The 15,476-nt window shown below is 37.0% G+C and overlaps 1 protein-coding gene across 7 annotated transcripts in view; it reads right to left on the reverse strand.

Annotated features, from left to right (window-relative positions):
• The window catches only part of LOC129725981 (kinesin-like protein unc-104), a 102,241-nt gene that overhangs the window by 47,193 nt on the left and 39,572 nt on the right, over positions 1-15,476 (reverse strand). The window lies entirely within an intron of this gene.

Raw genomic sequence — 15,476 nt, forward strand, 5'->3', positions numbered from 1 at the left:
AGAAGAATCCCATTTTCTCTTAAAATTGAAAAATAATTTACATTTCAAATATGAAGCTTATAAGCCCCTGAAGCAAACACCACACGACCCTTTCATACCTCCACGAGTCCTTGAACAGGAAAACTCTTGCTGTGCGACATGTGCTATTTGCTTTTTACTGCTCGCCACTGAAACCGCAACGGAATTGCGACTCGAAATTTTCCGTATGGAAATCAGTATTGCATATTCAGACAGGAGCAGTCCTTATGAACCACATCGTTTCTGTAATATTATATTATGAACCACAGCGCCCCTCCCCACTGAAGGCAACCAGAGTGTGTAGAGTGAAAGGACAAGAATGTGACATTTAACATTTTATCCAGTTAGTAAAGAGAAGGATTTGAATGATAGACAAAATTTAAGGTGAAACGGTGTTGAATCCACAAATGGCTGACTTCGAGCCTCCACTTCGAATGTCCAAAAGCACAATACTCGGAAACTGTTAATGCGTTCCCTGTAAAAACGCTATTTTATGTTTACTTTACCACAGCAAACATAAAATAGCGTTTTTACAGGTGACGAAATAACTATTACCAAGTCTTATATCTTAATATTCAAAGTGGTGGCTCGAAATCGGCCTTTTGTGGATTCAACACCGTTTTACCTTAAGACGTAGTAGACGCTGATATTTGTCGATGTGTTATCACTGTAATGATCACAATTGACCTCTCATGTTGCACGAAGCATTGAAAATACAGTATTCACTTATCAACAATGTATAACGAAAACCTTTTTAAAATGATTGTGTTTAACGTACATCAGAGTATAACTATCTTTCAAAGGTTAAAATCATATTCGAGTTCCAAAGCAACTCTAGCTGAAATTTGGATATTATTTGGCAATTTTTAACGCATATCGCAATACAATTCGCATTTGGGAATGCTTAGAAGTCGCATGAAACATCATATAACACAAACATTACAAAACCTATTCAATAAATTCATAAAACATATACCGCGAAAGCTAATGGTACTGCGATGAAAAAAAAACCTTGCTTGGCAAACTAAGAATTTTCTACGGATGAAAAAAGTGTCAGGAACTATTTTTTAGTAGGAAGGTATGTATTTTACTCTATTTATTATGGCTCAGGAACCTTTTGTATGGAAAATTTTCAATGAACTAGTTGTAGGTTAGTAAAAATGTATGATCAATATTACACAATCCACTCTATGATAGTTTAAATATTGGGATTCAGCAGTTTTTTTTCGTGAATGTAACGAGATGATGTGTAATATTTATCGTACATTTCTTTGAATTGATAATTTGCAGGAAAACCACGAATGACCTACGAAAAAGGCATATCGTCACAAACAATTCAAAATTTTAAACTCAAATTTGAAATATTTGGAAAAAACGATACCTCCAGAAAGTTGATTACAATTAAAAATGTTTTCTTTTGATGCATATTTGGTTACAAAGGCTACAAGTCCCTTCAACTCGGTCTTAGATATTTTTTATGCAAATCTGGACAATATTACTAATATGTCTGGACAAGTTCAGCAATGCTGTACAGTCCGCTGGTTGGTCTGTCTGCTGTGAAACGCTGGGATCGAATGAATTGCCTGCTCAGCTTTGCTGCGCTAAAATCAGCTGCTGTTCTAGCGGCTGCGGGTTGAGTCCAGTAAGAGTCAACGTCAACAATACAAATACAGACACAAATATTACTGTAAGTTAAATTTCTGGTAGGCGCGGCTTGTGCACTAGAGCGAGTAAAACAATAACAACGAATCGTCTATAAAGTCAGATCGGTTGTATACTTAGACATGTTTTAGATATCAATCCTGGAATGAAAGTTTGCATAAATTTGATTCATCCCTCTTAACAGTAATACCCTCTCACTTTGAATAGTGCGAATTCGTTCTCGTTGTTCTCTTAATGAAAAAATAAATACTAGAACATAACTTCTGATATTTGTCCATGCGTTAACAGTGTAATGACCGCTCATTCATTCTTACGTTGCACAAAGCATCGAAAATAGTGACCACTCATTAACATTAACATCAAAGTATAATTATTAGGGCGGCAATAACTGTATTGGAAAAAATCTTCATCATGGAGCGAGTTGTGAGTCATTTTAAAAGTTAATTCTGAACGAACATTCTAGGAGAGAGGTGCGGGCCGTTGGCCTACAGTGTTCCAGGCCGAAATATTTGCAATTTATGAATGTGCACAAGTCTGTTTGGCTAGGAAATACAGGCATGCTAACATATGCATTTTTTCTGATAGCCAAGCAGCACTTAAAGCACTAAAAGCCTTCACATGTACCTCTAAGCTAGTATGGGAGTGCATCCTTTCACTGAAACAACTGGCAGAAAGGAACCAAGTATGTTTATACTGGGTTCCTGGTCACTGCGGAGTGGAAGGCAATGAAAAAGCCGATACGTTAGCTAGATAGGGGTCATGTACCGATTTCATTGGCCCAGAACCGTTCTGTGGGGTGTCATCAAGCGCCTTGAAAGCAGAATTGAAAACCTGGGAACATAGGACAATACAAGAGAACTGGAGATGCTCAGTAGGGCTACGCCAGTCTAAACGCTTCATAAAACCAAGCGTCAAAAAAAGCCAGCAATTGCTTAGTTTAAATAAAAAGGGACTAAGGACAATTACCGGACTGTTTACAGGACACTGTCCAAGTAAGCATCACCTGAAACAAATTGGTCAGTCAGATGACGAAATTTGTCGTCTCTGCGGGTTCGAATGTGAAACCGCAGAACATTTGCTCTGCCACTGCAGTGCACTAATACAGCGCAGAATAAGAGCCTTTGGAAAAGGAACTTTGGAGCCTTTTGAGGTCTGGTTTGCGAGTCCTAATGAGGTAATACATTTCATACGAAATACAGTGCCTAATTGGGAGAAAGGGTGCGATAGGACAACGACGATCACTTCCATCAATAGTGATATGTCTGCCACGAGAACCTAGACTAAAGAAGAGGTATACCACAAAAGATCAAAATAATGGTCGCAGTGGTCCATATCTTACAAAAAAAAAGGAGAGAGGTGCAAATTAAAATACCGGAACTATCGAGAGCGTCACGGAAATTGTCCAATTTCCAGTGCTTATAACTCAGTCAGTTTTGAACGGATTTCTCTCACTCGGGCATTAATCTATTGGGAAGCGTTTACCAAAGAACGCAACGTTATGAGTTTTTAACTATTAGACTATAGAAAAATGTAGAGCCTTGTTTCAAGCGCAACTTTCGACACCAGATAAGATTTTCAACTGCAAGATTGTGACTTCCGGTTTTTGAAAAATATGTTCAAACTTAATATGAGTATTTTTGGAATACAGATGATACACAGCGGCCGAAAACCAACTCCAGACGCCATTTTGAAAGTCAACATGGTAACGTCCGGTTTCTGGAAAACACTCTGAAAAGACCAAATACCAGCTAATAAAAACATTTTCGAAATCGAGACGATGCCCAAGAGCCAGGAATCGGATCCAACCGCCATTTTTAAATTCATGGTTTCAACTTTTTAGTCCCCGAAAATCAAAAAAGCAGCCCTTTGTGCTACATTTCGATTCAGAGCTTGACCTTCTGTTTTGTTATGCACAGGCTTCGCAGCCAACTGTTTAGTGTACAGGAGTCGAGTGTCGAGTGAAGACTCGAACCTACGACGACTGTTTGTTTGGCCAGCATCCCATCTCGAGACCAATTGGAAGGATCCAGAAATCAGCATTACACAACAAAATACTTCCTAACATGGGTATTTAGAGTTCAGAGATCGATTCGAGGCGCCATTTTGAAATACAAATGAAAACTACCGGTTCACGGAAAACAGCCTAAAACGAATAAATATTAATTTTCCGGAATCAAATGCTATCCATAGACCGAATATCTACTTCAAACGCCAATTGGAAGCTTATGGAGGTTTTCCAGTTTCCGTAAAAAACCTAAATTACCAAACAAATCCCTAATCTAGATAAACATTTCAAAAGGTCCTATCCTAGTAATATGGGTATTTTCTGCAATAAGAGCGATTCCCAGAGATTGAAAACTGGCTCCACATATATTTTCAAAATCTAAGATGGTGACTTCCGGTTTACGGAAACCATTTTGAAATGATCAACCAATATAGGTATTTCCGTAATGGAAATGATGCACAAAAACCAAAAATCGACCCTGAAATGGCCGAAAACCCTCTAATATAATTATATCAGGAATTGGGATGATATCCAAAGGTCGTACATGTTGACATGTTGACATGGGAGAATATATACTAAAAAATTTTTTCAATTATTAAAATTATCGATCATGACTACGCTGAGAAATGTGTTAACTAAGAGATTTTTTTCCAGATGTTTAGAGAAAAGCTAAGTTTCGGGGTATTTTTGGCTATTCATTAAGGTATATTTCAAACTGTATTTTGCATGTCGTGGGCTACGTTTATCTCAACATCGTTTATCTCAACATCTGAATCGATTTGGCTGAATTTTTTTTGCATGTAAAAATCGATTGTCTTACTTGTTACATAGCCGTTTTTCGAGATTTTATTTTTTCAATGTTTTATGAATTTTTAAAGTTTTTTTTTACTAAAATGGCCACCATTTCGGCAATTTTTGGAATTTTCAAGAACGGCTATGTAATAAGTTGGATAATCTATTTGTAAACGCTTAAAATTTTTTAGCCAAATCGGTTCAGTAGAGTTCATTAAGCAGACAATATGTGCAGTAGGAAAAGCGAAAAATGAGCGAACTGGAAATATGATACAGATTTGGAAAAATATACCGCATCCCGACGGGACTTGAACCCGCAATCTCCCTGTCTCCGGAATGGTGTTTTGACCAATTAAACTACCGGGTCGGTGGTACTGTTCCACAATCTATATGCGTATCACATTCCACTGCCGACTTATTCTATCGCTCTTCCCTAACTGCACACACTGCTGTGCAAGCGTTATTTTTTTAGGTTCAGTAGATGCTGAAAAAAACGTACCACCAATTGACAAATATGGTTTCGGGAGAAACACTGCCAACAGCGTAATACTTAATATATATGTATCCAGGACATGCAAAATACATCTCCAAATATACCTTAATCAATAGCCAAAACACCCGAACAAATCACTATACTTTAAACATCTGAAAAAAAAATACGAAAATGTATTATTTTTCGACTTTCCAGAGTACGGTCCCCCCTCAGGGGACGGGACAGAAGGCATATGGACGCTAGGCATATGGATGTTAGGCATAGTATGCTAGGCATACAGACGCGAGGCATAATTGGTGTGACGCAAAATGGATACGAGGCATACTGCCATACAAAGCATAATGGACGCGAGGCCGAATACGATGATGTATAATCGCATGAGATACAATTATCGTGACTATGTGTGCCGGATTTGCAACATCCATATCCATCAGATTGTCCATTGAAAAATATGTTGCACGTTCGATGATTGACAAGAAGCGTCATTCAATGAACTGTAAATTAAACTCAGAAACGAGGCGGCACTAAGCCGTCGTGGTTTCTGCAGTCCGAGCCGGCCGCCGACCCGCCGTCGGAAACGGCGGCCTCTCGCACACAAACGACTGATCTACTGGTTTGCTAGGTCTACTCAAACAGAGTTTCTTTCCCTTAGTTAAGTCCGAACAAGCGGTAGTGAGTCAGGACAGCATTCGCTCGGACAGCGAGTGTATTGCTTTCCAAATCACACTCTGAAGCGAAATACATGTCTGGTTGTAATGATGATGACGATAATACCGTATTCCGGCTCACTTCCCCTCGGCCTTGTGTCCATTCTGCCTTGCGTTGATTCGGCCTCGCGTCCATTCGGCCTCCCGTCCATTCGGCCTCCCGTCCATTCGGCCTTGTGTCCGTATGCTTGCCGTCCATTATGCCTAGCGTACTATACCTTGCGTCCGTATTCCTCGCGTCTGTATGCTTAACGGGGCGTCATCCCCCCTCAAACTACATAGAAAATCATTGTTTGTAGTCAAAATGTATAAAATTTACATAAAAAATATGAATTTTGATTCAGAATAATTAATAAATCTGTGTTAAATTCGAAAACCTATGCAAAATATCAGCGTTCGTTCCAGATTTAAGCATTTACAGGATGATTTTGCTACACGCAAAATTTATCCGTATTACTTAATTAGCGATAACGTGAAATGACTCTTTAGGTACCGTAAACTGGGGTGACTTTGATCACCGGGGTGACTTTGATCACTGTACCTCTTTTTTGAAAATGTGGTAAAAAAGCGCTCGTAGTGCTTGGGACTTGTCGTAATCTTCACTGAATGCGTGGATATATGTTCGCATTGCTACATCTCATGCATTTCCCGCTATTTAAAGAGTGTTTTTCATGCTAAAATATTAATTGAAAATAAAGTGTATTTTTGGCGATTTTTGTTGCATACAAACAATCGGTTCAAGCAGATTCAAAACAACAAGTTGCAATACGTAAAGTTTTTTATTTTGTTCCCAGATTAGTTCTTAAGATGAACAAATATTATAACAATACATTTTATTGTTATTTTTGCAAGTTTTTTCTCAAAGGCAATGTTGAGTCCCAATATTCTCCACAGCGTATTACATATTTCTTCTTAACAAAAACCCAAGACGTGAAGTAACATGCAAATTTGGCCAATTTCATAAGTCATATTCCTCGTGGACTAGTTTTTGATGATTTTAGACCACCTTCTCTCACAGTGGATAGCAATTCATATATATTCTAAAAATTTTGTATGAATCTTGTACATTCGCCGTTATAAACTGTTCACGTAGAATGTGAATGGCCCCTAAATCGCTTTCCATATTTATGAACTCGTTTAAGCCGTTTAAGGCCGTTCAATTAAGTGAAAGTAGCAAAGTGTTACACCAAATTCATCAAAATAATGAAGTGATCAAAGTCACCCCGGAATGATGATTGGTGTAAAATTTTTAGAGCATATTTCAAAACAGCAAAAATGTTGCTAAACTTTTGAAGTAGTGACTGAATCTTTTTCAATGCATGCCAGTACTTATTTTAAAGATATCAAATAATATTGTTTTCAGTATATTCTGAGTATATATGTAGATACATGTAGAGTATATATGAGATACAATCAAAAAAGTGATCAAAGTCACCCCAGTTTACGGTAACAAATCTGTTACTTAAAAAGCAATAAAGTTCATCTCCAGTCAAGTAACAACACATACTGTCACATATTTAGCACGTGTTACGGGAGTACGACTATCTAATAATGGACGTTTCAACCACATGCAAAATTTGCTCTGTCAAAAAAATTGCTCCCTTTCAATCTCCAGTCAAGAAACAACACCGTCGCATATGTTGTGCATGCGCTGCGAGGGCGACTCCCCCTGCCACAGATTAATGTACAGCACTACTTGGAGCTGTACATTAACTCACGGTAAGACAAACCGTCGCAACTCAGGCCGTTCCTTCTATCTCCAATTCATCCGGTGTGCGTGTATTAGTTTGTTGTACGCATACGGAATGAAGAAATAATATGACAAGAGTCGCCAAGCAGCATTTTTTCCCATCATACAGTATGCAAACGTTGATGATTTCAAAGACTTCAAATGCGTTTTGGAATCACATCGCGATTTGTAAACTGCGTCAGAGAAAAACACAAACATTTGCCTTTATGCAAGCTATCAAAACACGCAATGAGTGTGCTTCATAGAAACTCATTTGTTCCGGTTTGAAGATACAAAACTCGTGCCCATCCCGAACAATATTCGCAACTCTGGGCTCACGGTATTGCATATTTTCATTTCAAGTAAACACTGGGGAACGAAACAGTAGTGTTTCTAATTAGACAATTGAGGTTGACGGGTGAGATTCTTATTATGTGTGAATAAGGGGATAGAAATGAACCTGATCGTTGCATTAATACAAATGCAACGAGTGAAGTTTTGCTAACATATGCATTGCGGTTCTTGGCTGTATGTTCTCCTGCAGAAACACATACAAGCGTGTTATTACTTTTTGTTTATTACTCTTGGTGTATAATGCGCGGTCTAATGCACAATAAGTAATAAAAAGTGGCACCAAACTAACAAAATGTCCCCCGTTTATGTTGGGTGTAGAAATGGAATCATTTCTTTGGCATTTCTTTGGCAATTTCTTATTCAACAGAATCATCAATTTAATCATTTTTATATGTTTATATCAATACAAACATTTTTTTCATATTCTTCATTTCACCTGCTTTTAAAAAAAAGGTTGAAGATCTGATAAAACCACTTAAAGCACATCACATCAGACACAAAAGCACATCTACTTCACAAAGTTCCCATAATCAATTTCAAAGAATTCACACACAAATGAGTTGAAACTGGAAAGAGCCAAAAATCTTTTATTTCGCGACGTGCTACACTTTTGACCTAGCTTCAATCTGTTTCTACCGATTTTTCGCGAAAATTAGTCACGATGTTCATTAGTGTGAAGGAAAAAGTATACATAGTTTAAGTGGTTACGTGATTCTTACGTTCCGGTGCATGGGAAAAAGATTCTAGCGCTCATCCAAAAGTGCAAATTGAATAAATTAGGGGCTGATTTAGCAGTATGGTAATAACTTATTGCAGGTAAATCGAATAATATACAATATTTCATGAGGCATTGACGTTACCTTAATATTATAAATTTCAATGGTTTAATTTTGTTTATGAGATGTGGGGTGTTATAGAAATCAACAGCCTCAGAGAAAAAACATTCAACTTTCTATAAAACACGGCACAAATTTTACACCAAACACGTTTTTCATTTTAAACGTGCCTAAGATAGAACTGTGTAGGAGCCATCAATAGTCGGCCATTCGAATTTTCAAAGGCTCACAGGACTCGGAAATAGTTAATGCGTCACGTGTGAAAAGACTACTTCATGTTTGCTGTGGTGTAGTGAAATTTTTTCGCTCCCACACTTCTTTAACCTTAATATTAATTTTCTATTCATCACACGTAGACCCATGTTTCGAGTCTATTTATAAGTTCAGTATCAAATGCTGTACATTTAGCGTGTATGTCAACAACGGTAATATGCCACCTGAACGGTAATCTATTTAATCAAGCATGCTGATAAACATGATTTAGTTATGTTATCGAATTGACGCGAGTAAAACCCAGTTGGTTTTCTATCTTTCTTATCGAACAAACAGTCATAATTTCGAAATCAAAAATTAGCCTTCTAGCATGCTGCAGCAATATTACTAAAAAAATTAAATGGTGAGCCGTTCGTCAGACATTTAATCGGTTTGGGGTGAATAACTTTTTCTACTGGCATCGTAACGCCTTACGGTCTTCAGTAGAGTTTTTTCCAGGAAAATTTCCTATCAATATTTTTAGGAGTCAACTGGACATCTATAGAGAATAAGTTATGAGTGTAAGTGGATTTTTCCATATGAAATTGTATGGAAACTTTAAAAATTGGGCGCAAAAATATAGTTCCACTGATCGGTCTGAAAAATTACACAGTTGTTGAAGGACCCATAATAAACACACGAAAAGTGCATGGGAGCGAGAAAATATTACCATCGCTGTTTCCCATATAACCATGTCCCAGTCTAATAATCATACTTCGAGTTGACTCCCAACTTTTAAATAAGTGAAAATGTAAATAATAAATAAATAAATAAAATACACCCTTTCTTAGTAGTATAAGGTCACAATTCCATTGATCATCATTGGATATTTACTATGAAACGGTTATTGGAAGATTCCTAATCGTTATGATAATGGCAAAGTAATATTGGAGGTTAAATGCATCGCTCTATTTTTATTACAACGTATTTCTACTTATAATAATATAAACATCAGGCTAACTCTACTAATTTTGATGATGCTGTTTTTATGATGATGTCATTACACCCAAATTTTCCGCCCCGGGTGTCACTCAATCACATCTGCGTTTCGCATTTGAAATAATAAAACAAATGACAAATAATGTCCAATTTATTTACGTGAAGAATCCAATCAGTTATAAATTCCGATTATATTGACTTGTTGAAAAGCAATTGCGAAAAATACTAAACAAACTAATCCAAGACGTTCGTCTCCTTCCTTCGTGAGAGAGTGCTCTAGAGAAAACTATAATGTTGATTAATCGCCTATTGGAACACAAATATTGCTAAAACATCCGTTGTGAACAAAACAACCCGATTGTACATGACCTAGTGATTCCTTGGGGACGGCCAATTTTTCTCATCCGAACAGAGAGAATGTTTCGTTTTGTAGTTACATCTTACTACTACGGCTGACTAAGTTAATGTTGGCGTCAATGGGTTGCTTGCGTGTCTGACTGCCATTTGATTACAGCGCACCGGTTGAAATTGTAAACCAATAATAATAAAAGCAATAAGAATATTTCATTCGAGACACACTGACGCTAACGATGAATCACACGGAACGAAAACTCGGCTGCTGGATAAATTCTATAACACGAAAAACGACTTAGTTTCAGTTTGAGAAATTTCAGGTACCCATCGATATGAGATGATTGATAAGCAAAGTTGAAATTTAAGTCAAACAAAAACAATGAAATAAAATTTAGGGTATATTTTGCTAGAAGTTTTTTCTTCTCGAGCAGATTTCTAGCTCAGATGTTATATTATGTCATTTTGCTCTTTTCAACAAACGAGTAATGTTTTTGGAAGTTCAAAATAATTGTAAATGATATTGAAGCGTAGAATGTAAACACTACTTGAACGTGAATTGGGAATTTAAATATGTATATGTTGTAACAAAATTCAGCTGCTTAAAGGAAATTTATTATCTACAAACAAGCTATGCATTTGGGATAGGATGGGAAGGCCTTTAAATGATAATCGTGACAATAAATTTCAGTAGTTCCGTATAAAAACAGTTCGTTAAAGAAGTAGTTCAGCTACTGTATGAAAAACAACTGCTCAAAAGTCAACGAACTCCATAGGCACAAGTTTTTAAATCAATTTAACATAACAGGAGAATAAATGCCTTCCTTCTTGTACCAGTAGCCTAGTTTAACTAGGCAATAAGCAATGAGCAAGAATGAGCAATCAGCATGACTGCGCTGTATAATCGAATGCAATTTGTCTCAATGGTGCACACGAGAAAATAACTCTAAACTATTATACTTTTTTTTTCAGTCAATCCCCATGAAGGCTGAGAAATGCACACAATACATTCACGTAACGTACAACTAGTGACAGTGCTCTATAGAATGCACACAAGTTATTCATGTTCAAATAAATTTCCTCTCTGCTTAGCTATAATATACGGCGAACAGTATAAAAGCTGCTGTTTTCCACGGTGACGGTAGTAAAACCTTCTTCAAAGGCAACATCTATCAGAATCGAAAAAAACTGAAAATGAAAACTCCGCCAGCAGTGCGGTCATCGCCTCGCCAAGCTCTCGCTCTCTCGCTGTAGATTTCAGAGAAATGCTCAATGTCGTACCCACGTGAACCGAACCGGATTGACGTTAGTCCTTTACCCGCCGTGCTTCTTCCCCAACGTTATGTTGCCCCACGAACACATACTCAGTGCGCAGTACAATTCCTCGTAGGTAAGTATATATGCAACATCAAAACAAAGTCAAACGAAAAGCCTCATCTCCCCGGTTAGTCACAACACCCTAGGTTATGACAATTTTCCCACCACGGATAATTGCCGAGCAGACGTCGGCCAGCGGGCAAAAGCATTTCTGGTCTTTTGGGTGTCTACCGTTTTCTTCGTGAGCTTCTCCGCTTACACAGGCAGAGGATGAGTCATCTCGCACGAGCCAAGCAGAATGAACTCGCTCTGCCCTGCTCACACTCCATAAGAATTGTGGAATAAAGGAATTTTTCGAAGCACAGTTTCTTTTGCTGTAGCCTCCTGCCTCAGTACAAGTTTAGCTTGAAGTGCTGTTATATACGGCAAAAGCAGAACTAGAACGGGTTTGGGTGAAGGCATATTTTTCAGAATAAACTAATTTGCTTCCAGATAGCATCTGCGTCCTGTGTGATAACGCATTATTTTTCTCGCTGTGTTTTGAATAATGAATCATATATTTGGAGTGGAGTTTATCAGTAGTTTGTGATATAGGTACGGGCAAGAAAACCCCAGATGTGATGTAATGGAAGAGAAAATAAGTTGAGATTCTCGTGCCAGAGCAAAATTTTGAAATTGCTACGGATTGTGAATAGGTATCTCATAGGAAGCTAAAACTACCTTGGATGGAACACGTCCTTTAGTAAACCATTGGTCAGATTAACTCAATTCATGCGAAAACTCGAGGGATTTCCAGAAAATTTCCATCGAGAAACATGTTATCCAGCTAATCTGTATCAGAATCACGAGAAATATTTGTAAATTCCAATTGATATCAAGAGAAGAAGTAGTTTTTGGTCAGGGTGATCCACTGATTAAAGAGGTCCATCCAAGGAAGATCTATCCTAGTTGAAATTACACGCAAAAGTTGAAGTCTTGTACAATCATTGTGTCTTTCCGATTCGCACAAATGTTGCACAGAAATCGCACAATAAATGTGTGAAACGCATAACGCAACAGTTGTACTGCGAATACATTGATATAGATTGAATTCAGAATATGCATCATATACCGACACTTTATCTCTCACATCGAGTGTATTAGTGACTGCTCTTTCTCTCTTGCTCGTAGATTTTCCATGTACGTGCGACGAGACTAGATACGTCACATATAATTTGCAGGTTGCTCTTTCGCTTCTTTTTCGGTTCGGGTTGCGACGCGCAAGACGATGTCTCGTCGCTTTACGAAATGAGCGAGACACCCGTGTTGTACATACTAGATGCCAGTGTTGTTAGTCTCACTCATACTGTCAATGCGTGCTTGCTGCTACTCAGGGGAAAGCGTGTGTGCAAAAGACTAGAGAAGCGTTGCATATGTCTCGTTCTCAAGCAGAAAGGAGGAGAAAGGTTTGCTTCACGCTCGCTTTGCAAAGCTGCTTGATACCAGCTGAAACTGTTTAGGTATAGTAGTTTGGAGGTGACAAATACATTGAAAAAACGCTAGAGCATTAATTGCGTTATGCCCAACACGCAATCATTGTACTGGTTTCAAACCACATCAACAATTGCGCTAAAAACGCACGATTTTGTACTGGTTTCGCACCATCCAACTTTTGCGTGTATATACCGTAGAGGAACTGCTGTTTTTATCGTAGAGTAAATATGCTAGGGTAGAATCTTGAAATCTAAATTTTTTATGACTTTTCGAAGATTGGTATAATAACGTTTTTTTGACATTTTTTTTTTTTTTGAAAAAAAGTACATAACTTTGAAACGCTTTGTAGCTTCAATTATAGCTTGGATTTTTTTGACATCATAAGAAAAGTTATTGTAAATATTATGCAAAACAAACCCTTTCATTAGATATTGTTAAATTTGGTCATAGTAGGCCTGACACTAAAAAATTTAAGAAAATGTTATTTTTTGTAGAAAAGTAGCTTAAAAGTTTAGTTGCCGCAGTTTGCCACGGTTGTGACTACATTCAAAATTTATTTAAAAACGTAAGCTTTCAAATGCATACTGTCCGCTGTAGCGCAAAACTGCGCAAATTGTCACTTTTGTGTAAAAAACGATAGCAGATTTTTAATTTTTTTTCTGAAGTTGAAATTTCATCCAGGGTTAATTTTATTCATAACTATGATTCCCCAATTAATGAAAATTTATGATATCGAACTCAATCCGTCTCAATACGTTTTAAAAAAGAAAACAGTAAACAAATATTTATGAAATCATAATTATGTCAAACTAATTTATCACTTTCTGCATATTTAAGACAAATTTGAAAACACTCAGCCCTTTTTTTATGATCATGGAATTCGCTAAACTGATTGAAGTGTCAAATCCTAGAAGCAAATTCATACCATCAAACTCCGGCTGACAATAGCCCGTTTACGGTTTGCTTTTGCTTCGCACTCGTTTGCATACAAAAGTGAAGCACACAGTTTGCTGTATGAGAAAAAAAAACAAAGAACATTCGTCGCCTTCCGCATCTTTTCGTATTCATTTAGAACGTTATGCGATTCTAGTGTCTTGGTTTTCAAATTCATAAATTCGTTAAATTTTATTATGGAGCCTTCAATTTCAGCGGCACCACCTAATTTAATGTCTAGTAAGTTATCAATTCATGGTTTTATACATGTATTTACATGTCCTCTTTTAACCATAGAAAATGGGATTAGAAAGACAACATATATATGAAACAATGAAACATCAAAAACCACTAGAAGAAATGAAAATAGCAGCGAAAGAAAATTTTCCTGCTAATAAGTATAATGAATTTTAAATTATCTGGAAACAATTCAATAGGAAATTTCAGCAATCACAGCGAAAGATGATGATGATGATTTTTTAATTTGTAATTAGATTGTATTACTTATGTTTTAATTTAATAAAACATATATATTCAGGCATAATTTGTTTAATTCGAGGGTCCGTCCATAAAGTACGTGTTTTTTCAATGGAAAGGACGCTTAGTGGCACTACTTGTGGTCAAAGATCATATAATTCTATGAAAAAAAACGTAAACAAAAAAAGTGCCAAAAAACATTAAAAGTTGGATTTCGTGCTTTATGGACGGCCCCTAACAAAAAACGGATGCCAGATTCGTGTCCAGCGCCCCAAAATTATGTAAATACCAAGTTTTTGTCGCATTTATCGACACTTTTTTTGCTTGGCTAGCCTTTGTATGAAGTCGCCCCATTGTGCGGTGGTCCACTAAAGTACGTGGTCCATCCAACCTAGTTTTAACTACCCTGTACTAAGTGCAGGAATTAAAGGTTGAAGTTTAAAAAAACTTAGTGTCTATTCTGTATTCACTGTAGGTTAATTAAGGTCTATTTACTGTAGGTTAATTTACCCTAATTTTCGCTGAAAACTGACAAATTCATTGGGATTACTCTTTCGTAATTGAATTGATTGGTAAATAAGCTACAGAATGTTAATGCTTGTATAGAACAAAGCAAGCAGTTTTTACGATTGTTCGTTTAACACGACAAACACTTATGAACAAAACTCAAGTTACAGCATGTTTAAGCAATAAAGTCAAATTTTTCAGATAAATTATATCAATCTATTTCTAAGAGGTTGTTTATAAGAACGACCCCAATGTATGTGATTTTTTTCGGGGATGCTGATAATGAACATGGGCTGATGATGTGACTTAGACTTAGACTCGTCCAGACGTGACTCGAATCCGCAACCACATACATTGCCTACTTTATAACTTAAGATATATTTCATTGGACAAAAAATGTAATTAGTTCATGAAGTAACGAGCCCAAGGTTAACGTGGAATTACAACAGCCTGTCTTATAGCAATGTATTTTTTGCATCAGGTTTTGGACTCAATTGGGGTAAATTTCTGTGATAAATCACTCACAGATATTAGCAGTAGCCAAATGGCTGAAAACAAAGGGATGCAACAGATCCGGACAAAATTACCAACATGTCCGAATATGTTCAGTTATGCTGTGCAGTGCTGCGAT

This window comes from Wyeomyia smithii, chromosome 2 (assembly GCF_029784165.1).
Source record: "Wyeomyia smithii strain HCP4-BCI-WySm-NY-G18 chromosome 2, ASM2978416v1, whole genome shotgun sequence".
Taxonomy (NCBI): domain Eukaryota; kingdom Metazoa; phylum Arthropoda; class Insecta; order Diptera; family Culicidae; genus Wyeomyia; species Wyeomyia smithii.